Source organism: Dama dama, chromosome 11, assembly GCF_033118175.1.
Source record: "Dama dama isolate Ldn47 chromosome 11, ASM3311817v1, whole genome shotgun sequence".
Lineage (NCBI taxonomy): Eukaryota > Metazoa > Chordata > Mammalia > Artiodactyla > Cervidae > Dama > Dama dama.
The window spans coordinates 78,355,471-78,380,590 of NC_083691.1; the positions used below are offsets into that span (position 1 = coordinate 78,355,471).

General features: G+C 49.4%; 2 long non-coding RNA genes across 3 annotated transcripts in view; both read right to left on the bottom strand.

Annotated features, from left to right (window-relative positions):
• Nucleotides 1–25,120, bottom strand: part of LOC133064960 (uncharacterized) — a 166,289-nt gene that overhangs the window by 103,858 nt on the left and 37,311 nt on the right. The window lies entirely within an intron of this gene.
• On the bottom strand, nucleotides 22,758–24,633 carry LOC133064961 (uncharacterized). Of its 2 annotated transcripts, none has more exons than XR_009694788.1 (3): nucleotides 24,385–24,633; nucleotides 23,580–23,784; nucleotides 22,758–23,047 (listed from the first exon to the last, which is right to left on the bottom strand). It is a non-coding gene; the product is annotated as an uncharacterized LOC133064961 (long non-coding RNA). The 2 variants fall into 2 exon arrangements; XR_009694787.1 differs by having other exon boundaries at nucleotides 24,324–24,633.

Genomic DNA, 25,120 nt, shown 5'->3' on the forward strand with positions numbered 1-25,120 from the left:
AGTCCACTAGGTCCCTCCGAAGCCATGGCTCCTGACTCAGGGCATCCTTGGGGCTTGGGACAGGGAGCAGGTGTTCTTAAGGCAACTTCTTGTCCCTCACCCCATCCCCACAGACATGTCAGCAGCACCAAAATGGATTCAAGTTTTATGGGGCCTGAAACTTACACAACTTAGAGGAGTGTTTTTAAGAAACCAAACACAAAATACAAAAGTTGGTTAAAAAGTGAATATTTCTTTAAAATACTTCTCATTCTTTGTTAGAAGTCTTATTACTCATTCATTTTTTTGAAAACTGACAAAGGGACTTCCCTGGTGGTCTAGAGGTTAAGACTCTGTATTTCTAATGCAGAGAGCACAGGTTTGATCTGTGGTTAGGAAACTAAGGTTGGTCATAGCTTTTCTTCCAAGGAGCAAATCTTTTAACGCTATGACTAACCTAGACAGCATATTAAAAAGCAGAGACATTACTTTGCCCACAAAGGTCTGTCTAGTCAAAGCGATGGTTTTTCCAGTAGTCATGTATGGATGTGAGAGTTGGACTATAAAGAAAGCTGAGTGCCGAAGAATTGATGCTTTTGGACTGTGGTGTTGGAGAAGACTCTTGGGAGTCCCTTGGACTGCGAAGATATCAAACCAGTCAATCCTAAAGGAAATCAGTCCTGAATATTCATTGGAAGGACTGATGCTGAAGCTGAAACACCAATACTTTGGCCACCTGATGCGAAGAGCTGACTCATTGGAAAAGACCTTGATGCTGGGAAAGATTGAAGGCAGGAGGACAAGGGGATGACAGAGGATGAGATGGCTGGATGGCATCACCAAGTCGATGGACATGAGTTTCAGCAAGCTCTAAGAGTTGCTGATGGACAGGGAAGCCTGGCGTGCTGCAGTCCATGGGGTTGCAAGGGGTTGGACATGACTGAGCTACGGAACTGAACTGGGGAACTAAGACCCCACATGCTGCATGGTACAGCCAAAAAAACAACAACAGCAACTAAATACAAGTTGACAACTACACACACAAAAAAGAAAAATAATATTTTAATAAATTCGCTCACTGATGTACCTTTGTCATCCTCTACATTTTGGGCTGCATCTTCTCTTTGAGTGCCTCATCATATGGCAATGATTTCATAATATCATTTTCTTTTTTTTATATTTATTTTTATTTATTTATTTGGCTGCACCAGTACTTAGTTGAGGCACGTGGAATCTTTTAGTTGCAGCATGTGGGATCTAGTTCCCTGACCAGGGATCAAACTCAGGCCCCCTACATTGGGAGCTCAGGGTCATAGCCACTGGTCCACCAGGGAAGTCCCCATAACATCATTTTTTATAGAGTATTGAAGAGTCTTTCCACTAACATCGTTGATCAAACTGCATACTTTGTTACTCAGTTTAGAAATCTTTATTTCAGCTTCTTGACCAACCTCATGTGAATTTTTAGGACTGTTGTCTGTTGGGTAAATCCTTGACAAGTTTTCCACATAAGCTGTAAGATGAAAAGAACTTTCCACAGGCTAGCTTCTGGCTCCATACGCTTCAAATCTTGTTTCTCTAGTGCTTCCCATAGCCTCCCACTCTGAAAGCCATAGGACACATTTTCACTGCCTCACACCAGGTGAGTCAACAGGACGGGAAGTAGGTGAATTCCTGGAAAACATTCCTCCCCCAGTAACTGTAAGGAGACATGGAAGTAACCGGGAGCCACACTCATGAAACACTATATATGTATACTGCCTCCCATACAAACACTTGCCCATTCACCCACACTAAACGCATCGCCAACACAAGTTTCCCTTGTGTTAGATCCCAAAAACACCCACTATTACTCCAATACCACCCGACAGGAGGGAAAATGTGACAGAGGGCAAGTCAGGGGGAAGAAAAACAGCAGCCTTCAATGATTGTGGTCAGAGTAACGTACTTTTGCAAGTTTTTACAAAAACACGAGACCTTGTGAAAGCATCACCAGGAACCACAAGTGAGGGGCCCAGGAAGACTCTGCGAAGTGGGGGTGGGGGGGGCAGGCCTTGGAGATGAAAGAGGTGAGAACAAGGGTAATTACTGAGGCGGGGGCCTCAGGCTGCGGCTGCTGGCACAATTATCTTAACAAGTTAAATTAGCCCCAGATAAACCTGTACCAAATAAACCTGGGCTGCTTGTGCCTGGAACCTCCAGGAGGCAGGAGGACTTCAAAGTCCCAAGGCGGGGTCATCAGAGGTGGCTGTGTCCCCCAGGGCCGCAGGCCCTGTTCATGGGCTACAGGCTAAAACACCACCGGACTCTCACCCTCACATGCCCAGCACCCAGCCCACACAGGGGTACCCACACAAGCTCCTGGACCCAGGTACATACACCACTGCCGCCCCTTCCCCAAAACCTCACCTGACGGAACACACACACTCCTGAGAGCCATTCCCAAACCAGGACTAGGGTTCCCTCAGGCAAACCTCTGGGGGTAGGACGGGGCAGGTGAGGGAAGGGAGAAGGTCCTTTCTTCTCATTCCCCACTCCCAGGGTGGGAGTCAGTGGTGGGCACTAGCTGCCACCTTTTTTTTTTTTTAACTTCATTGAGGAACAACTGACACATAATTGGATTTATTTAAAGTGCACAATGTGATGATTTAATATATATATACATGTGGCATGCTTATTAAGGTCAAGATAATTAACACATCCACCACCTCACATTTAACATAGTTAACTCTTTCGTTTGTGTATGGTAAGAATGTTTAAGATCTACTCTCTGAAAACGTTCGTATCTTTAATACCATATTATTAACTATAGCCACCAGGCTGTATGTTAGATATTTAGAACCTACTCTTCTTACAACTGAAAGTTTGTTCTCCTTGACCTACATCACCCCATTTTCCCCGCTCCCCAACAGAATGGCAGCCACCATTCTCCTCTTACTTCTGTAAAATCTGCCTTTCTTCTTTAACACCCATTTCAGCACCAGGGTCCAAGGCTCTGTAGACTTGGAATGCTCTCCTGCCCTCCCTCTCCTTTCAGTCTACGTATCTCTTCCATCCAAGGGGCAGGGACCAGACGGTGGACAAGATGCTGACTCTGTGGTTCAGAGCAGAAGTACGTACTGAGCCCCAGATCAAGCCAACCACACGTGATGCAGGCTGGAGAGGAGGGTGATGTCACACACTGGCCCCAGCCTCCACGCAAGGACAAATGGGAAATGATGGGGGTGACAGGTACAGAACCTCCCAGGGCTGAAGGATTGGCCAAAGTCCTGGCTTGCTTCCCTCAGGCTCTGGGGCCCAGAGATCTGCCCCATACCCCTGGTTTCTGGGCTCCAGGGCACCACAAAGCCCCAGGTTCTGCCAAGGAGTTTGGCTGATCAGCAAAGGGTCTTCAAAGAATACCAAGTTGGGTCAAGACCCTAGGTTCAAATTCCAGGTCTCAGGAGTTTGGGGAGAGTGAGTGGGGAGATAATGGCTGCAAAGATCCTTGGATGGTTGGGTGAGGGGGTTCCTCATGCTGAGTAACAAGAGCCATGAGCAGGCAGATCGGTCAGAATTAGCTGGGAGTGGGCCAGGTCTTTGAGGCTCTTCCGCTCAGGAAAACCCTGTTCTCCATCCTCAGCCAAAGGGGGAAGGAAAACAGGAAACACATGTTCTGTAGGGGAGGCTGAGCACCCAGCCCCAAGACGCCCACAGGCAGGACTGCCCCCTGGATGAGAGTTTCCCAGCCCCACCTGAGGACCCAGTCCTGACCAGCCTTGAGGGAGAAACACACCCTTCAAGTGTATACAAAGAGCCCAGAGCCAGTAGGCCAACATCTGTGTTCTCACTCACAAGCTCCTGTGCGGCCTTGGCCCAGGAACTCAGCCGCTCCGGTCCTTCCTTTTTTCCTTATCAAATGGAAGTGATTGTCCTGCCTGCCTTTCTGCCTTGCCTGCCTAGCTGGCTTTTGAAATGACAAAGCACCACACACATGGGAATACTTTTGGGAATCCCAGGGGGCTTCCTCCTTACCTATCCTTCAAGCCTCAGCCTCCAGGAAGAAACCTTCCCTGATTGCCCCAAAGGGAAGGCCTGACCTGCTCACTAGATCGATCCCCTCTGGCCTTCACCATTTTCCACTCTTTGAGGGGCCTGACACATACTCTGCATCAGACAAAAGTTCTGATATCTGGTCATCCTATGCTTAAAATCATGAGCAACTTGAAGCCCAGCCAGCCTTGTTATCCTTCGTGTCCTCCCCAGGAGCCAGCAGGCATGTAAGAAGCCCTGATTGGAGACACCAGGCCTAGGTCAGATGATAAATCATCTCCGCCCTCCATCTTATCCACACCTCTCCCCCTTGATCTGGTCTTGACCACCAAGGACTTGGGGTTTTACCAGTGCATCCAGGGAGAGCAGCCCAGAAAACCCCGGGGGATCCCTGTGAGACCTCTCCCATCTTCCTTTGGCCAGGACAGGAGGCGCCTCAGAAAACATCTGCCCAGACCCTCCTCAGACCCACGCTGCAGGCCTGGTCATGGCACCCCGTGTCTCTAAAGGCCAGAGCCTGGTGTGGTTTGAGGGACTTCGAGAGGAGGAGGCTGCCTGAGTGTGAGGCCACGGTGTGAGGATGGAGTTTCTCCTCCTGGGTCGTTCCCTAGCCAGTGTCCATGTGTGATCCCTGTTCCTTTTCAGGACCCCCCCCCCCTCCCAGAAACTGGCCTGGCCATAGTGACTGGCAGATGGCTTGGGGAAGAGTAGGGGGCCAGGAGGTCAGGTAGCTGAGTGAGCCCCGGCCCCCTCCCCCCAGACAGAGGGAGCCGGCAGAGATGCTGCTGCAAACCAGAGCTCTCCCTCACACCATTCAGAGTCATCATTTCCCAGCCTCTCTTGCATCCCGGGGGACCCCATGACTGGTTCTCACAGCAAGAACATGAGCTATCACATCCAGGGCAAGGTGGTTAAGAGAGCTGCCTTCTCTACTTCTTCCCTTTCTGCCTGCTTGATGCAGAGAACCCCACAGTCATAGAGGAGTGGGGAGCCGTTGATACCAAGAGCATGGATCCTTGAATCACCTCATAGAAGGGCCTCCTGCTTGGCCAGGTACACCGCTGTTCAATGGATATGAGGGAGAATTAAAGTCTATCATGCTCAGCTATTGACATTCAGGGATTCCCTTGTGATTCAGCTGGTAAAGAATCCGCCCGCAATGTGGGAGACCTGGGTTTGATCTCTGGATTGGGAAGATCCCTGGAGAAGGGAACGGCTACCCACTCCAATATTCTGGCCTGAAGAATTCCATGGACTATACAGTCTATGGGGTTGCAAAGAGTCAGACATGACTGAGCAACTTTCACTTTTCATCAACAAACATTATCCTAATTCAGTTGCCTTAGAGGAGCAAAACTGCAAGGAAAAAAATGAGCTTGACACCCCAGATCTGTCTACCTCGACCCCATTTAGGAGTAGGAACGTGATTTGAGCCCATCCCCTTAGTCATATCCATCAGTTCGGCTCCAGTGGAAGGAGATGCTTTGAGCTCAAACAACTGAGGGCAGAACTTCCCAGTACTCATTCATCTCCTGGCTCCCTGTCATCAATCCGGCCTCTCTCCACCCCTGCCAGTCCCAGGCCCTCCAATCTGGCATCCTGACTGGACCCTCCCGGGATTCCGGCCTCTGGTGTTGTGTCCTGGCTCCTATAAGGTCCATGCACTCACCTTGGAGTCTCTCCAAGATCACAGTTTCTACACTTACTTGGTGCCCTCAGACCTGCCCCTTCCTTCCTCGGAGGCTGCTGGGAAAGTCCAGAAGCCAGGTCAGGCCCAGAGGCTACAGCAGGCTCCTGGTATCGCGAATGCCTCTTCACTAAGGGCTTTGTATCCCTCGTCCTAACCAGTCTTCACAACAAGCCTGCGAGGTAGATAGATACCAAGCCCACCTTCCTGATTCTACACTGGAGGGTTATTATTCCCATTTTACATGAGAAAACCAAGGCATGACACTCATTCAAGAGCACATGTAAACAGTAGAACTAGGCCTAGAATCCAGGTCATCTCGACTCTGGAACCCACATTCTGACTTCACCAAAGGCCAAACCCAGCTCCTTGGGTTGCTGGTATGAGGTGGCCCTGGGACATCCTGCAGTCTTCCTGGAGAAGGTGGCATTTGGGGACAAGTTACACAAGCTCACTGAGCCTGGTTTTCCTTCCAAGGTTCTGCCAGTTGTTCAGGTGTGTGTGTGTGTGTCTGTGTGTGTGTCTGTATGTGAAATCTACATAGGCTTGGACATGGAGTTACAACAAGGAGGCGCTTTAGAGTAGTGCTGGCCAATAGAAATAGACTTGTGTGACACAAGTCACAGGTGCAAGCCACAGATATCATTTCAAAATCTCTAGTTGCTACCTTAGAAAAGGAAAAAGAAACAAGAAATTAACAAATTACTTTATCTGCTATAGAAGTAAGGTTGTCTTTTCAATATGTAATTGACGTGGAGAATAATGAATGAGCACTCTTCTGCGCTAAGCCTTCCAAGTCCAGTGTGTCTCTCCATGATTCACACCCCTCCGCTCAGTCGAGCTGCATCTCAAGCAGTCTAGAGCTGCAGGTGGTTGGTGGCCGCCCTCTTGGACAGACGCTCTGAAGAAGCGCTGCGCTTGGAGGTCAAGCTGACTCTGGGAATGAGGCTCTAGAATATGGTGGGCCTCCCAGACCCTGAAGGGCACACATGCTTAGGCCCGGCTTAGCAGAGAGCAGCAAGAAGCACACAAGGCCGTAACTCCTGCATAAACACAAACCGCTGTGTGTTAGGGTTCAGGAAAAGCAGCGGATGGCTTTCATTTGCTGCAAAGTCGGCATGTGTTTGTACTTTCCTATTTACAGTAGGCCCTCTACGGAGGCCTGTAAACAATTCCAGGAGCCCATTGCTCCATGCAGCTGTTCTCCGTTCTCTGATGACCCCCGGCCCCCAGGTTACAAGCAAGCGCAGATTAAACCCCAGGTGTTTTCATGATCGAGGAACCTGGCCTATGAAATGTGACGAGGCAGAAATCTGAGCAAAAAGCCAGGTCAGGAAATCGTTGCCAGCTGTGTGGCATGTGTGATCCTGGGAGGGGACCCCAAAAGGAAGCCCTGAATCCTGTCCTGTGTCCTCTGGGGTCCATGTCTAGCCTTGGAGGTATAGCCCAAGAGAGAAATTTTTCAAAACTCGAGTGCCCAGAATGAGTGTGAAATTATCTGCCAGAATCAGAGGCAACCAGGCCTGTGTGCTCATAAGGTTCCCTCACAGACAAGGGCCCATGCCCAGAAGGGCCTCACACTTGGTTTAATGCTCTGCTGTCGCCATCTTGAAATTTTTATTCGTTTGGGAACCAGGGTATTTTCATTTTGCACAGGGCCCACAAATTGTGGAGCTGGTCCTGAATGGAGGCCACCGCAGGAAACAAGAAGCCCCTTCTGCCCGAGGTCCCCTGCTGCAGAGGGGCTCAGCATTCTCGTGACCTTTCCAGGAACCAGTCCCCTGGTCCGGCCCCTTCAACTGTGTGTGGAGAGACCATCTGGAGGAAGGGCAGAGCCGGCCTGACAAGGGCTGCCTGAGACCGCCCTGGAGAACAGCACCAGGATGTTGTGTATTTTCCAAAGTTCGATTCACAATGGTCTCTTTTCATTTAAAGAAAATACCGCAACCATTTCCTAGCAAAGGTTAAGTCTTTACACTTGAAAAAAAAAAAAATGTTTTTTAACCTGCCAAGGAATGTGCTTTTTTTAAGCTTGTTTCCTACCCTTCCTGAAGTTAAGGTTCCCTCCCCCTGCTCACAGGGAGAGCCCTGGGGTCCTATGAGAGTGGTGAGTGACTGGATGGTGACTGCCCCCTAAAGCAGGTCAGGGAAGTGGCAGAGGTGTGGGGAGCCGGTGCTGGGTGGCCATCCCCTGATCTACCAGAGCCAGTTAATCAGGACAGGAGCCCTGATGCCCAAAGTCCATCAAAGCCTCTTATTGTAGAATCTGCAAAATCTGTATTAAGGTCTCCTTTCTCACTGTGGATATCAATTAGTTTCTCTCTCTCTCTCTCTCTCTCTCATTAATTTGACCAGAAGTTTTGTTAATTTTATTGGCCTTTTCAGAAGATCAACTTTGTGGGTTCTTTCTACTTTTTGCTTGTCTTAAGTTTCATTAGTTTATGCTCATACCTTCATTATTTCTGTCATCCTACTTTCTTTGGATTCAATTTGTCTTGGGCTTAGTTTTTCTAACTTCTTGAGCTAGATATTTAAATAGTTGATTTTCCACCTTTCTTTTCTAATATAAGCATTTGAGGCTATGAATCTCCTTCTAAGTCTGGCTTTAATTGCATCCTACGTTTTGCAATGTAGTCTGTTTATTGCCATTCAGTTCAAAATTCTTTCTAATTTTTATTGTAATTCCTTCTTTCTGAACCATCAGTTACATGGAAAAAATATTGTTTAATTTGCAAACATTTGAGGATTTTCTCATTGTTTTTTCTGTTGCTAGTTTTAAGCTTAATTACAATGTAGTCAGTGAATATATTCATTTCAGTTCTTGGAAACTTGTTGAGATATGTGTTATGGCCTCACATAGGGTCAATATCACATAGGACATTTTTGTAAATGTCCCATCTGCACTTATAAAAACTGTATATTTGAAGTTGTTGGAACCTGTGTTCTATGTACATCAATTCAAGTCTGTTAATGATACTGTTCAAATCTCCTGTATCCATACTGGGCTTGATTTATACACCTCTCACTAAAGGAGTCTTCCACATATATGATTGTGGATTTTCTATTTCTCCTTTTAGTTCCATCATTTTTGCTTTGTTTACTTTGAGGTAATATTATTAGATTCATACAACTTTACCATTGTTTTAGCTTCCTGGTTAATTGAACCTTGTATTATTATAAGTATCAGTAACTCTAGCAATTTTTTTTTTTCCTTAAAATCTATTTCATTTGATGGGGCATCCCTGGCGGCTCAATGGTAAAGAATCTGCCTGCCAGTGCAGGAGATGTGGGTTTAATCCCTGGGTCAGGAAGATCCCCTGGAGAAGGAAATGGCAGCCCACTCCAGTATTCTTGCCTGGGAAACAACAACACCGCTCCTTTCTTTGTATATATTATCATTTTTCTTCCAATCTTTCTGTATACGTATATTTGAAAGCTTCACCTTATAAGCAGGATATAGTTGTGCTTTGTTTTGCTATTTGCTCTGACAATTACACATTTTAAATGGAGTACTGTCATATTGGGTTGTAATCTACCATCTTGTTTGTCTTATACTCATTTTATTTGCTTTATATTCATCCTGCCTGTCCTATGGTCCTTTCTTTTGGATTGATTCAGTGTTTTTATAGTGCCATTTTGACTCACTCTTTTGAGAATAATACATTTTGCAGTGTTTGCCTCTTTTTTCTTTTTTCATGTTCTGTGGTTGCAACATCTATCTTTGACTAATCAAATACTGATACCAATAAGGACTCCTACCACTTCCTGGACAATGCAGTGACCTCAGAGTGCTTTAACTCTACCACCATCCTCGAGCAGATGCTATTATCAAATGTTATTTCAGACATTTTAATTCCCCACACATTAAAAATCCCACAAGTTATCACTGTTGTTGTAAATATAGTCAATATTCATTTACATTCACACACATATTTACATTTTTCTATTGTTCTTCCTTCCTTCCTTCCTGCATCTCCCAGATTACATTTGAGTTTATTTTCCATCTGCCTGAAGAATACCCTTCAGTGTTTCCTTTGGTGCAGGTCAGTTGGTGATGAGATTTAGCAAGTATTGTTTTCTAAAAATATATACATGTATATAATATAACATTTATTTATTTGGCTGTGTTGGGTCCCGTTGTAGCACATGAGCTTCTCCAGTTGTGGCACTCAGGCTCCGTAGTCATGGCACATGGGCTTAGCTGCCCTGTGACATGGAGGATCTTAGTTCCCCGACCAGGGATCGAACCCATGTCTCTAGCATTGGAAGGTGGATTTCTAGCCACTGGATTACCAGGGAAGTACCTAAAAGTATATTTTTTCCTCTTTATTTTGGAAGGCTATCTGTGCTCCCATAGACTTCCACGTGGTAGTTATTCTCTTTCAGGGCTTTGAAGACACTACTTTATTGCCTTTGGCTTCCACTGTTTCATTTGAGAAGCCAGTCACCAGTCTAATGTGTCTTTTTCTCTCTGCCTGCTTTTTTTTTTTTTCCTGCCTGCTTTTAAGATTGTATCTTTGTTGTTTGCCCTTCAGCATACAGTCAATGTCCCTAGAAGGGGTGAGAAGAAATCTGGGAGGTGGGTTGGGAGGCCTGCTTCTATGATCTTGGACCCTTCACACAAGCCAAAGGGCGCCCTAAGAGAATCATCAGGTCCTAGGATGGTGATCCCCAGAACTTGGGTCTTCCCCGAGGAGGGTCTTGGGTTTGCTCACTTAAAAGCAGGATAACTCCAGGGTTGTCTAGAAGAAGATGGAGAAAAGGAGAGGGTAGGGGAAGGGCAGATGCCACCTGAGTCATTTAAAGCCAACCACCAAGATGAGATTAGGACCTTGACACCTAAACCCCACAGCCAATGCATGAAGTCACCTCACAGCACTAGAAATTCAGCCAGAGGGCAGTGATTTTTTGAAACTCAAACAAAATCCCCTGACTACATGATCAGCCTTCCTGGATCCTTGCTGGAAACCCTATACCCAGCCCTTATAACACACATTAGGAGACAAGCCTGTAGTGTCTAATTTCACCGCATGCTGGGCTCTGGGGTGAGTACGTTGCAGTAACACATGGTGGGTATGTATACAGACAGACGATAGTGAATAGCCATAGGGTAATTAGTTTAGAAACTATTTTTATTGTAAAGGAGAGGAAAACCCCTTGATATAATCAGAAATTGTGCCTTTCCCATCCTTTCAAAACCCAAGGCTGACAGTAGAATGACACCAACCACAGGAGTGGCAGGAAAAAGGCTCATGATACAGCCGGATTCTTTAGCACGATGCGCACTTGCTGAGAGTCCCATCCACCACTTTCGGTCTCCAGACAAGCCTGTGCTGTAGCAAACAGCAAAGAAATAGAGCTATCAAACCCTGCCTCCTAGATGGTGCATGCTAGGTCTAACCCTGGGAAATTAGAGAAACTAAGACTCCCTAGGCTACCTAAGAGGAAAGGGAACAGCTTGCCTGCAACACATGGAGCCGAAAATGATTTGGAACTAGAGGAGGAGCAGAAGAAAGATACTGCCTGAAACCTGGGCCAGAACATGGACTGAAACATTCCTTTCTCAACCCCTCCTTGAGGAAGGATTGGAAATTAACGTCAGACACATATCTTACATTGTCTGAGATTGCTGTGGGTATGACTGCCTCTTTAGAAGACCATATACCGTCGATCCAAACTATAGGTTAAGTTTTCTCAACAAACCTCTTCTGCTGCCTTTATGACATTGTAAGTAAAGTCCCCTTTTCCCCAGACATGGTTTAGGAGACACAGGTGGGCCCACCTATCCATCTCAGGTGAAGATCCCGGGTCTGGAATGGGAAGCCACGTCGGCAGCCACCACCTCAGGGCAGAGGGCCGGCCCCTGGCCTACTCATCTGGGGTCGCCCAGCTGTGCCACACAATATGTGGGCTACAGGTTCTGTTTCTCCTCTCAAACCAGGCTTTCCTTATTTCTAGAAAAAGATAAACACACCCTGAAAACTCATCTGCCGATCATTAAAGGGGAAAAAAAAGCCCCACAGGATTCTGAACTCCATCTTGCAAATGGCCAGAAAGATGTCGGTTGAAATGAATAATTATTTCTGGTTTAGAGGGCAGGCTACATTTGTCTGACTTGTACAGGCAGTTCCGGTGCTCGCAGGACGTGATAGCCAGGCCTGGAAGAGCTGGGCTCCTCTCCTCCCTGCTCCGTCTCTCGAGGAAGTTCAGGGTCCCCCACCTCAGAGCACTGCCTGCACTGGCCTCTGAACACATGACAGATGCCTTCCAGTCCTATCCCCGTGGCCCTCGCAGGGCAGCGGGGACTCTGAAAGGCCCCCAGCCGAGCCCAGACCTCCAGCAACTTCCTCTCCTCTTGGCCCCAAAGAGCAGGAGGGCAGCCCAGGGGAAGCAGAAATGAACTGTTGGTTTGTCTGCAACTGCTTTGATTTTTTTGTTTTTCCAAGAAGAAAACATTCAGCCCCGATCCCGGGGGAGGCAGAGAGGACAGAAACTGAAGGCTATTTCTGATCCTCTGCCTCCCCCAAAGGAAGGGTGTGAACAGCACAGAAAGAGTCCAGCCCCGGCTTCCTGGAATGGAGCCCTTGGGCAGCCTCTGCAGTCTGCAACTAGGCTTCAATCACTTTATCTCATTTGGGAGACTCACAGTAACCCCGCTGGGAGAGTAGAAAAGGGTTGTTATTCCCACTTGATGAGTGAGGAAACCGAGGCTCTGGGGAGGTAACTAACTTTCGAGAAAGAGATGAGTTTGGATCCTGAGACAGGACCTCTGCTTGCAACCTTCTGGCCTTGTCCACCACCTGCAGCTCTCTGGACTTTGCCCCTTCTGGACCCCTGCGCCCAGACCCTGCAGGCCAGCATCCCAAAAAGGACCTCACTTAGAGGGAAAGGAATTACTAATTCGCTGCCCCAGCTCTGCCACCATCTGGCTGTGCAGCCCTGGATACGTCCCTGAGCCCTCTGGGCCCTAGTCTGTCTTCATCTGCAAAAATGATGTTAATAATCCTCTCCTTGTCCACCTCAATCACGTGATGGGAGGATTGAATGAGGCACCCTGTGCGAAATGGCTTTGCAAATTCTAGCATACTCTACCAAAAGGTGGGCTGACGAATATTACTTTCATGATAGGAGTGAGCAGAAAGGTTCCTGGCCTCAAATTATCTCCCTCTCCTCCCTGGATGGGCAGTCCAGCTTCCGGTGAGTCTTTTCCTCTTTTATCCACCTCAGAAGGCACACACACCTCTAACCATTATCAGTCATGAGTTCCTTGGAGTAAGTGAGTTTATCAGCCACTCAGGGCTCAGGGAAAATCTACAACAGAGGGCGTCCAGCGCCTACCTTGATGAAAACCACAGGAGATGGTCAATATGGTGTCTCCAGGTCTGGGGAGCTCTTTTTTCGGTTCTGCACTCTGAGGGTTCCGAGAAAGGGGTAAACTGAGAATGGGAAAGAGCTCCTCTCCTCAACAACCACCCGCCCCCAACCCCCAACTCACACACCCCACACAGGCCTCAGCCTGGGCAGGAAGTGTTCCTGGGATCAGGGCCTCCTCCCTGAGCACCCAACCCCCAATAAGGACACCCTAGGGGGACAGGGCAGTTTTTTTTTTTCTTGGGGGCCTAGTTGGGAGCAAGGAGACCCAGCCCGTCCCCCGTGTGCTCCCATTCCTGGCCTCCATCTGCCTGGGGACACAAGCCAGGCGCACTCATCCTCATGCCCATTCTCGACTGCACCCTTTTCTCTTGCAACTGTCGGGGGTGGCCCAGGCCCACTAGAGACAAGAGCAGCGGATGGTGGGCTTGGCCTCCCACTTGAGTGACTCTCCCCTCATTTTTCTGTGCCCCTGTCCCCCCTCCAGGAACCTGTCCTCACTTCCCAAAGTCCCCAGTGCCTTCCTGCAGCCCCGGAGGCTCTAGTGGTCACAAGGGACTCATTATACTGAGCTCTTTTCTGCTTAATGTGGGTGGGACCTTCCCCAAATCAATGCTCAGCCCGAAGGTATAGGGTTCTACCAGTGGGAGATCAGGCACCTTGAAAGCAGGGTGAGAGTGAAATGGTGGAAGGAGGCCTTCCCACTCCCCTCACATCCGTTGAGTGTGGCCACCTGCACCTGTTGTAACATCATCCCAGCCCGGTGGCCCCAGCACCTGAGAACTGAACATTCTGCAGCCTATAAATTAACAAAACAGGACTGAGTGAGAATGTGCCAGAAGGGTTGGGGGTGGGGGTGGGGGGGATGTCCCAGCTCCTTTAGACTAGGATGGATGCATGCCACACCTTGTCAGATGACCTCGCTAATTCACAGCTCATTCACCCAGAATCATCCACCACGATCCCACCAAGCCCCACCCACCTGAAAGAGGAAGAAATAAAAGGAGGCAGGGGTGAGGAAACCATTTTATAGCTCTTTAATAACTGTTTTGCTAGGTTCTGTTTGTTCAAAGTAGGTTATAAAGATATTCTGTAATTAAGGAAAGGAAAAAACAGCAGCAACAGGAAAGTCCTTTCAGAAACAGGTTTGAGGTAAAGAACAGGTTGATCCTAACAGCTTGGGGGGGTTCGGGTGGGGGGGACATCTCCCGCAGTGAGAGACATCTGTGAGTGTGTGTGTGCTCACCAGAGGCAGAGACTGGCGAGGCCGAGGGGATACAGAGCCCCGGGCCTGAGGGCAGCCCCCTGTCCGGCACCTTCAGCGCTGTAGCATGAAGACAAAGAGTTACTCACACCAGGGTCAGCCAGTGACACACAGCTTTTCTCCCCAGGGCTCTGGTCTTCACAAATTCTTCACCCCACAGCTCGTCCAGCCCTGCAGACGGAGCCCAGATCTGTGACCCAAGCTGTTCCCTCAGCCTCTGCAGGAAAACTCTCAGTCTTTCAGCTCCCATTGCTCTCCCCAGTATATCAAGGCGAGGGGAAGCGACTGTGGGATTGCTGCTGATAGGAACTCATGTTGATGGAAAAGCAACCTAGTCCTGTGGTAGAGTCTATTCTTATCCTCAACTCCTCTCTCTCCCTTCCTGAAAGAGGATGAATCACCCACGCTCGTGGCCGTGGGATTGCAGCAACTTCCATGGAAGGACCATCCTTCCCCACGCCACTGATACGGCTGCCATGTGACTCACCTTGACCAGTGGCACATGAGGGAGGATGGCCTGTGCCATGTCCAAGCAGATGCGTTAAGAGTCAAAGTTGGGTGAGAAAAAGAAAGAGAAGACATGTGGGGCAGAGACCAGCCACCCGCAGCCACTAACAAGCAACATGAGTGCAAAGTAAACTGCTGTGTGTTAAGAGATGTGAGGCTGTTTGTTACTGAGGCCTCACATGGCTGACTGATACAAGCCTCGTCCTCCTTTAAACCCTCCAAAGTAATAACCTCTGGCCCCCTTGGCTGAAGTCCATGGCCAGAAAGTCCTACTCTGCTTTCTTTGTCTTGGGCAGAGTCCTCACCTCACCCATGATCCCCCTAAGGTCTGTGACTCTTATCCAATGCCAGCACAGGTGCTCTGCCCTGGAACCCTCAGCCATAGGACACTTTACTCTTGTTGCCACAACCCCTCTTGTAATCCTCCCAATCACACTCTCAGCTAATTTCCAACCTCCTTTGGGCTCACACTCCTGGAGAAGGAAATGGCAACCCACTCCAGTACTCTTGCCTGGAAAACCCCATGGATGGAGGAACCTGGTAGGCTACAGTCCATGGGGTCACAAAGAGTCGGACACGACTGAGCGACTTCACCTCACTTGGGCTCACAGGGACAGTCCAGAGCCCATCCACCCAGCACAGATGCCAGGGCAGCTGGATAAAGTTGCCCTCAGGCTGTCCCTCTGCCTAACCACACTGGGCCTCCACATTTAACCTGATGTGGCCACCCACAGCTTGGTGCAGGGGGCAGACCTCCTCTAACCCCTCAGGAGGCAGAGTAACGCCCCTCCACCCTGAGCATCCCCTCAGCCAGACCAGAGCTGGGCCAGAGGAGAAGAAATCAGAGCACGCCTCTCACCCCCCACCTCACTCTGACAAAACTTCCTCCATAATCCCTGGGCTTGGAAGGAGTGGCCCTCTACTTCCTCTTTGTCCTCACCTGAGCCTTCCCCACCTGGGGAGAGAGAAACTCTGTTATCTGATCCACCAAGCCCAACCTGAATATGCTAAAGGAGGATCTGTTAGCCATCCCTCTACTTCCACAAAGCCTGGATTTCCACACCATTGTCTCAATAATGAGGTCAAGAAAGCCAGTTTGGGCCCCAAAGATGACCTTCCCTATGGCAGTGTCTGATGGCTCAAGTTCTGAGGTGAAAGCTGCAGGAAAATATGACTGAAAGAGTAAAATTTAAAAGAAATCTGCTTTTGTACTATGTTTTTACCAAAAAAAAAAAAAAACCAATTTTTTTTTTAAAGAAATCAGTTCAAACTCAATATATTTTGCCAATTACTTTCCCCCCTTACATCACCTAGACCCATTTGCAGAGAAGATAAGAAGTAAGGTATATATCTAAATTCCATTTCTCTTAAATGTTGCTCCCTGTGGCATTCCTGTTTTCTCCTTCTTTGAGATTCTTCAAGCTATTACTGTCCACATTCTTCTGAGAAGGACATAGACACTTCACCACCACCTGTCCTGCAGGGTTAGTGCTTAAGAGTGGCCCTAGCCATCTCATGTGACTCTCTGGCCCTAACAAAATCCCCGAGAGTTTCCTTGCCACAGACACACAACACTCAAGAGACCTGACATTTCCACTAATATGCTTTGTGTCGTTCAGGCATTGGGTTGGCTGCATAGAACAGAAAACCCAAATTAACAGTGGCTGAAACAAAATAGGACTCATTTTTCCCTCAGATAATGAGGAGATAAAAGATTGGAAATTCAGGACAGTCTAGCATCCCCACTGTGGTGTCCAGGTCCCAGGCTCATTCCAGCTTTCTCCTCTGTGACTAGAGTATGACTTCTACATTCCTGATCACAAAGTGGTTGCTGGAGTCACCACCATTACCCCTACCCTCCAGGCAAGAGCGAGGGTCAAGAACTCTTTAAGGAGCCCCTTTCCACTTTAACTATACGTTGCTTCTATCTCATTGTTCAACACTGCTTATGTGGCTACCCCTAGCATCAAAGGAGGTTGGAAAATTTTAGCTGGGCTAATTGCCAACTCCCCAAAGAATCCAGATGCTATATAATAAGGAAGAAAAGAAAAGGGTAGAGTTGGGAAGGAATTCATTTCTAATGCCAATGTTCCATTGAGAAGTTCTGAGGCTGGTGTATCATTCGTGTCTCCTTTCTGCCCCCTCGGATGATAAACCTCTTTGCAAACAGAGACAAAATGTTTTTTAGTACTGTCTCTTCCCCACTCCAACTTTTCAGTCCTATTGTCCAGCTCAATAAATGCAAATTAAAAAAACAAAAAAAGATTCACTATTAACCCTATGTGCCTGGCGGCGTTTCCCGTTGCTTACTTGAGTCACCATTCTTTTGTCATTTTACATTTCCTAAGTGTCTAGAGTAACTCCTGCACTCAGTTGTAGACTCCTAAGAGTCTGGAAGTGCCCAATCCATTGACCTTCATGCTAGGAGTGCTTTCAAGAACTGTGAAACTACAGGACCTGAGTTTTAGTGGTTATCTGTAACCACAGCAATTGTAATTTGATCTCTTTGTGATGCTTTAGACTTTACACAAGCTCCTTCAGCCTCATCATTGCATAGGTCTTTTAAGTGAGTCGGATTGGTATAATTATGCTTTCTTTACAGATGATGAAACAGAGGCTAAGTGAAGGTACATGACATGCCCAAGGGCATGCAGTGAGTATTTACTCTAGAACTTAAGTGGAGGTCTTTTGACTTCAAGTCTGGAACTTTTCCATTAAACTTTAGCCTTAATTCCCTCATTTTCAAAATAAAGAAATTAATTTTGGGGATTCCTCACATACTGCTGTCCAACAGAAATAAAATATGAGCCATGTATGTAATCTCACACTTTGTAGTATCTTTTAAAAGTAAAAAGAAATGAGGGAATTAATTTTAATAATTAAATTTTTATTTAATCCAAAATATTATAATCTCATTATGAAATCATGACAAAGATTATTAGCTAGGTATTTTACATTCCTTTTTTTTTTTTTTAGTCTTTGAAATTCAATGTGTCTATTACTCTATCAGCACATCTGAGTTCAGACTAACATTTCAGGTGCTCAAAAGTCACACGTTATTCAACAGTTCAACTCTAATGTTTGAAGGGTAAATATAAATTTAAGCTCTGAAATTTTATATTTCATTACCAATAATTTTAGAGCTTATCTAAAATAATTATTTTCTATGCCTTCTTGCAATAAAGAACTGTGTCTCCAGCAACCTTGTTGGGGGCTGGTGGGGAGGTCTCTGCTTAAATTCATTACAAAGCACTACTGCCATCTGGTGTCGGCTTACTGAATTGCAAGAAAATTCCTAAATGTGCTTTTCAAAGCATGGTCTCTGTACTGAATCTGATTTACCATGGAAGCCTCTTATAAATGCACTTTGCTGGACCCCAGTGACTCAGAATCTCCAGGACAGATCCCAAATGCCACATGCACACTGAAACTTGAGGATCGTTGATCTAAAGAACATGCCTACTTAATGCAACCACAGAAAATTCAGTGGCAACAAAAGTCAGAGGAGAGACTCGTTTTTCCATGCTGCTGCCCTTAGATGTTGAAGACCACTGCTTTCTCTTTGTAGTCTGCTGGATTCTAAGGAGTTGAGTTATTTCTAAATAGAAAAACAACACCCCACTCACCCAATACACACATAAAGTTAATAAGAATCCATAATCTAATCACTTTAAAAAGACTTGAGGAAGGAAGTTTATCCGACACCCCCCTCTTTCATGCAACTCAGATACATATACATAGCTCAAGGCTGCACACGAGCCAGCCCCTGCCGCTCCTCTTACCCGTGCTCCCCTCCCATCCTGTGATCCAGCTCAAGATCCTCTCCTCCTTCAGACTTTGCAAATGCTGTTCCCTCATCTGGAACAGCAGTTCCCGTCCCCAACCGCCCCTCCACCCACCCACATCTCAATGACAACTCAGGCCTCCGGATCCAGCCTGGGTGGGCATCACCTACTGAGGAGCCCCCTGGGCTAGATAACCCCCACTTTTCTTCCCAAAGTTTCCTGCACAGTTATTGTCTGCTATGTCTGACTTCCCCACAGGACTGTTAGTTGTTAGAGGATGAGGATATGTCTCTTTTCTCTGTTTCTCCACGACTAGGAAAAAAATCTGCCACAAAGCAACATCTAAAACTATTTGCTGAGTAAATAAATGTTTTCTAAGGCAACAAGTAGTTAAGTCTGATGTTTAAAATAATAACTGTGGTGCTAATGGGGCTTCCCAGGTGGCGCCAGTGGTAAAGAACCTGCCTGCCAATGCAGGAGATGTAAGAGAAGATCCAGGGGTCAGGAAGACCCCCCTGGAGGAGCGCACGAGCGCACGGCAGCCCACTGCTTGCCTGCAGAATCCCATGGACAGAGGAGCCTGGCAGGCTATAGTCTATAGGGTTGCAAAGAGTCAGACACGACTAAAGCAACTTAGCACACACACAATGTGTCAGAAGATATTAACAAGGTGGGCCTCCCTCAGTAAATGTATTTCACGGGCAACTTCTGAAGGCATCGTGGTGATCAGCAATCATGGTGGAACTTGGGGCCTGCAACTAACTGAGCAGGAGACTGGGCGGGGGGCGGGTGGGGAGGGGAACGGGCCTGGACGCCTAGGAGTCAGGGAGGCAGGGAGGGGCATGGGGAGAAGGCAGGAACAGAGCAACCTGGGAATGTCCTCACCACCTCCCAGGAAGGGAGCCATTTCCCCAGAGGACAGAGGCCTGTCACATCTCGCCCAGCTAATCTGACAGAAGCCAGCTGCAGCGCTGGCTGGGCCTGCTCCCGGGAAGGCGTGCTCGGGCTGGGAACCACATGCCGTTGTTCTGCCCCCAGGGACAGGGGCACCGAGGGAGGGTAATTGACTTGTCTCCCAAATTTATTTATTAATTCCTAGCTGCATCATTTGATGTGGTTTCCAAGAGGCACGCGGTTGCAATCTGCCCTTCCCTCTGCCTCCCCACTCCACCTCCCCCCTGAACCTTAACTACATATCGTCCCCCAGGGAGGCGGGTGGGGCTCAAAGCCAGCCCCACAGGGAAGGCTGCAAGCAGGAGGGGGCTGGAAAGGGTGCCCACCATGGAGAGGGGCCCACAGCCCCCAGCTCAGGCTTATGAGCCAGTTCAAGAAGCTGGCGGGACAGCATGTTCAGGAGGCCCAGGTGGGATGAGGCAGGGTACACATGGGGACAAGTCTCGCTTTTCTGCTTCAAATTCCCAGCTAAAAAAAGAAGGAAACGGTGACTGCTGACGGCCCTTCACAAAGCTGTGTGACAAGATCGAATGTGACAAAAACAGGAAAGTGCTGTTGCAAGTGAAGGGCACCCAGAACTAGCAGATACTCAGACGTGGTGGTGTTCACGTGGGCAGAGGTTTGGCTCTCCAAGACCCGGGTCTACACCACTGAGATGTCCTGCTTTATGCTTTCTCAATTTTCCATGCTTCCTACAATTAGCATGAGTTCTACACTCAGGGAAACACCAGAATAAACAAGAGATGGTGAGCTTGTGGACCAGAGAGGTCACATGTGCCTAAACTTGCCTCCTGCAGGAGGCAGGCCCTTGTGGCTCAAGCCCAACAAGTAGGGTGGTTACAGCGTGGAAGGAGAAAGGGGGTCCTCTCCCCACCCCTGCTGAGCCAGGAAGGAGCTCCCACGTGGAGGGGGAGGGTGGAGACTTCAGGGTAAGGTTGCTTTCTTAGGTGAATGTAGCCACAGATCCCAGCCAGAGGGGATGGGAGTCAGGCCCCCACAATTCCCCACTACTGACCCACCTTCAGCCTTTGTAGGATCATCACAGGCGACCTCTATGTAGCTAGTGTGCTGGGAACTGGGTGATTCTCAGCTCCCTGACCCTCTCCAAGGAGAGACTCCACCCCCTTCCAAGATGGAGAAGGGACTAACAGCCCAAGTCAAGGGAGCTGACTGCAGAGGTCAGGCACCCTTGACGCTCTTCACACACACATACATCAGCCCTAGAATCCTGGCAGTGTGTGTGTGTGTGTGTTTGTGTGAGCATGTGCAGCCCAGGTAGTGCTATGAGCTGAGGATGCAGGCTGGGTCCAGCATACTCTGGTCCCAAGGAGGCAGGAATGGCTGCTCCAGAGCACACATTCCCATCCAAGGCCCCAGGCCAGCTGCCCTGGCCCTTCACCACAGCCTGTGACTCCTCCGCTCACTCCCGTCGACCCTCTGGAAAAGGAGAAATGTTCAGAGGTCTCAAATCGGGCAACAAGCCAGGGGCCTGGCAGTCCTCAAACTGACAAGACGTAGATGCTCACGCCAAGGTGCCTGCCCTTGGTAATTCCAGGAGAACCAGCCCAAATCCTGTCATTCACACTTGCCCTACCCTGCTTCACCTCTCAGCACTGGCTTCTGCTGAACAGTTCAGTGGGCAAAGAGCGTCCCTGCCCCCACATTCTCAGCCCCACCACTTCCATATGGACAGGCTCAAACCCTGGAATCCACCCTTTCCTTCACTCCCCTGCCAAAAACCCACCCGCACAAGGCAAGTGTGTGTGGAGCAAACCCCACTGAAGGTGGGGTGATGGGGGGCTTAATGACCCCCTGTGGCTCTGTAAACACCTTCCAGCTTTTACATTTCCCAGTCTCTTCCCCTCAAACCTGCCTGCCTTTATAGAAATGAATTCTTTTCACTTTGTTTCACAGATGATTTTTCCCCCTCCATCCCAACTCTGCTCCCTGATACTCTTTCCACTACAAAGACCCACCGTCCTGCTCAGTGAAACCCTGGGCTGGGTCCCCTCCCCGAGGCCCTGCTCCTCAGCACCATGGAAACATTAGCAGAAACTCTGAATCTGTCATCTTTCTCTCCCTCCGTCCCTCACCTCTTCACATACACCCACACCCTCCAGACTTCACAAGCTACTCCTGGAAAGGAAGAGGTCAATTTTCAAACCTAGTATATTCCAGGGCCCAGACCACGGAATCCCGTCTCTTTGCATTCACCTCAGGTGCCAGATTTTAGGGACACCAAAATACTCAGTAGGAAAGACAATTCATATTTTAATGCAGTACTTTTATTTACTTGGCTGAACTGGGTCTTAGTTGTGGCCTGTGGGATCTAGCTCCCTGACCAGGGATTGAACACAGGGCCCCGGATTGGGAGCTCAGAGTTGTAGCCTCTGGACCACCAGGGAAGTCCCTTAATGCAACACTTTGAAAAACTAAAACTAATGCAAAATATCCATGATGGATAAATGAAATACCAGATTTTTCAGTAAAGACAGACTCGGCATTACTAATTTTTCCTTTTGCTTCAGACTGCAACACAAGAGAGCCTAGCATTGCGTAGACTCTCAGGGTTAGAACATCACAGGCAGGAAGGCGCTCCTCGGTGTGCCAAGGGGATGATGGAGCAGGCAGCTCAGAGTGGATTTAAGGAGACTCTACAACCAGCCAGATGATGAGCTTTGCAGAAGCCCGAGCTGCCTATGTAGCAGGACCCATGAAGCCCCACAGCAGCTGGAACCTGAGAAACCAGACGAGGGCTATACACTCCAGCTCCGGGAGGGAGAGGCAGAGGGGCAAGGGATCAGAGCTGAGGCTGAGAAGGGGACAGGGAAAGAGAGAAGCAGGAAGCACGGTGGGCAGCCTCCGCACTCCTCCCCACAGCACCTCCTGCCTGCTCAGACCTGCCCGCATAACTTGGGCGGGGCTGGGCCTGATAACACACTAACTGCTCCTGTCAAACACCAATGCCGCCTCCATCTCCCCCGGGGCCACCAGGACACCTCCAGGAATGAACACCTGGCCCCGGAGACCCCTTTACAGATGGGTGGGCACCAAAGGCTGGGCAGACCAGGGGCCCAGGGGAGCCTGGCCTAGGAGCCTCAGAGTCTGACCCACACGGTAGGCCAGGGCCCGGGAGTCTAGGACCCTGAGGCGCCTGCACACACAGGGATCCCATCACCACACCTGCCAGAAAGGTTCACTTTCCCAGCTTGGAAAAATTCAAACCAGCTCACCACTCTGCCTCTTGAAGGCTGAAATCATCTTCATCTCCAGAAGGGAAGCCCGGGTCTGCTCAACCAGATCAGGGAGAGAGTGGACTCCTGCCCCCATCGCCCCGGGACCTTCCCAAGGACAGGCATTCCCCCCACCTCCAGGCCAGGGTGGTGTCCAGGATGTTCTCGATGCTTTACTTCATAATTTACAGGAAGCAGGAGGCTCAGAATGGCTGAAGAAGGCTGTATTCCTCCTCTAGGGAACAGCAGGGAGGAACAGGGTGGTGTCATGGCCCCAGCCCGACGATGTACCACCAAGCCTGCCCTGCGTGGATGGGGGGCGGTTAGGGACAGTTGAGCCAGTGTCCACCCACTGAGGAGGCCAGGCAGCCCTACCCTGGTTGATGCAGACCTCTGCTGAGGACAGCTTTAGTTGCTGATTCTGGAATTCTATCTGCCCCAAGGGTCTGCACGGAGCCTACATTCACATTTATTCACTCAACAAACAGAGGCACCCGCTAGGTGCTAGACCCCGGGCTCATGCAGGCCAGGCTGTGTGCACTCAGACTGTTGCACACCCGCAAACCTGGGTTGGCCGGCGTCACACACCCCCTGTAAAGACTGGATGGAGCTCACCCTCAGGTCCACACCTGGCCTGGGCCACACTGACATTCCCTTGGCCTCGTCCATGCCCAAGGTCTCCCTTGGTCTCCTGCCTCCGCCCGCCCTGGGGTGACGCCTGTCCCCGTGACAGATGCCACTCTTGGGTGTAGGTGGTTGAGACCCACCCAGAGGCCGACTGCAGGGGTCAGGGCCACAGTGGGCAGGTGGTGAAGGTAGGGCTGGGGCCTGGGAGGGGTCAGGGCCTGGCGTCCGGCTCCCAGACCCACTGGCCTGTTGGGGAGGAGCTGGCCTGTGGAGAGACGCTGTCCGCGGCTGACAGTATTCTCGGGTCAGGGGAATCCAATCGCAGAAACAAGATCTGAAGAGTGTCTGAGGGTCAGAAAATGTAAAGTGGATTTAGTTCTTCCACGTCTGACCCCACCCATGACCCCAGGCTTCCTCACTCCAAACATCCCCACCTCTTTTCTCCTCTGCTCACAGCCTCCACCCCCACTTAGCGTGTGGCCTGATCATCTGGCCACTCCCCCCTCAGGAATCTTCACTAGATCCCCATGGCCTTAGGATGAACTCCAGCTGGCGTTCAAAGCGCTCTGTGGACAGGAGTACTCCCTCTTCCCTCTTCCCAAACCCCCACCCCCACCCCGGAAACAGTGTCAGTGCTGTCACTCCGTGAAGGCCTTGCCTTTTTCCAGCTCTGCATCTTTCACAAAGCCCTCCCCTCCTCCTGAAGGGCCTCTTTCTGAGTCTTCCCCACCCTTCAGGGCCCAGCTAAACCCCCATCCTAAGTAGCCTGCCCTGATGACCACAGTCTCCAGGGGCCACTCCTCTGCCCCCTCCCTGTATCCTATGCAATTCCCCCCCCCCAAGTTCTGCAAGCCTCTCTCAGCCCTAGTGCACCCCAGCCGCACAAGACTGTGTGACCGTCTGTCCCCAGAAGGTGTGTCCCTGGCCTCCTCCAAAGGCAGCCACCGTGGCCCAGGCTCCACTCTCCGAGTCAGGCCGCGCGGCCTGCTCCGCTGGGCGGCAACCGCACACATTCCTTCAGAATTAAACAAGGTCTTGCTGGCTCCAGGCTCCGCAGCACAACATGGATCCTGTTTGCCTTTGGGAAGTAGCTTTTCGCCCTCCCCAGGCAGCGAGGAATCTGGGTTCCAAAGACCAAAGTTCTCTTGTCTCTGGGGGTGGAGATCTCAACAGCCACAAAGGAGGGGGAAGAGTTCCCACATGGGACCATTTGGAAACCCGAGTCAAGACCTAAGACTCTCTCCTCAGCCGCCGAGCGCCTGGTACACATTGTGCCATTCATCTGGAGAGAACACTCGTGTGCAAACACACTGACACACACAAACGCACGGTGTATATAGGCACACACATGCACAGACACAAGCATGCAGGTAAACACGTGTGCACAGACATACACACACACACACAAACACACACATGAGCAAGTACATGGTCTCAGATCCAGGCATACATGTTACCACATACACACACACACGCATGTATGCACACATATGCACAGACAGGAGTACATGTGCAAAGAGATGTGTGCACACACACACTTACATACAGGCCCGCATCTGGTGGTGCTGCTGGTGGGCTAGGGGGCCCAGCCACCTCTGAGAGAGCTGAATCTCTGGCAGAAAGCCCATCCCTCCCCTCCCCAGAACAGGTCAGAAAGGGCCAAAACCCAATCTGAAGCGTG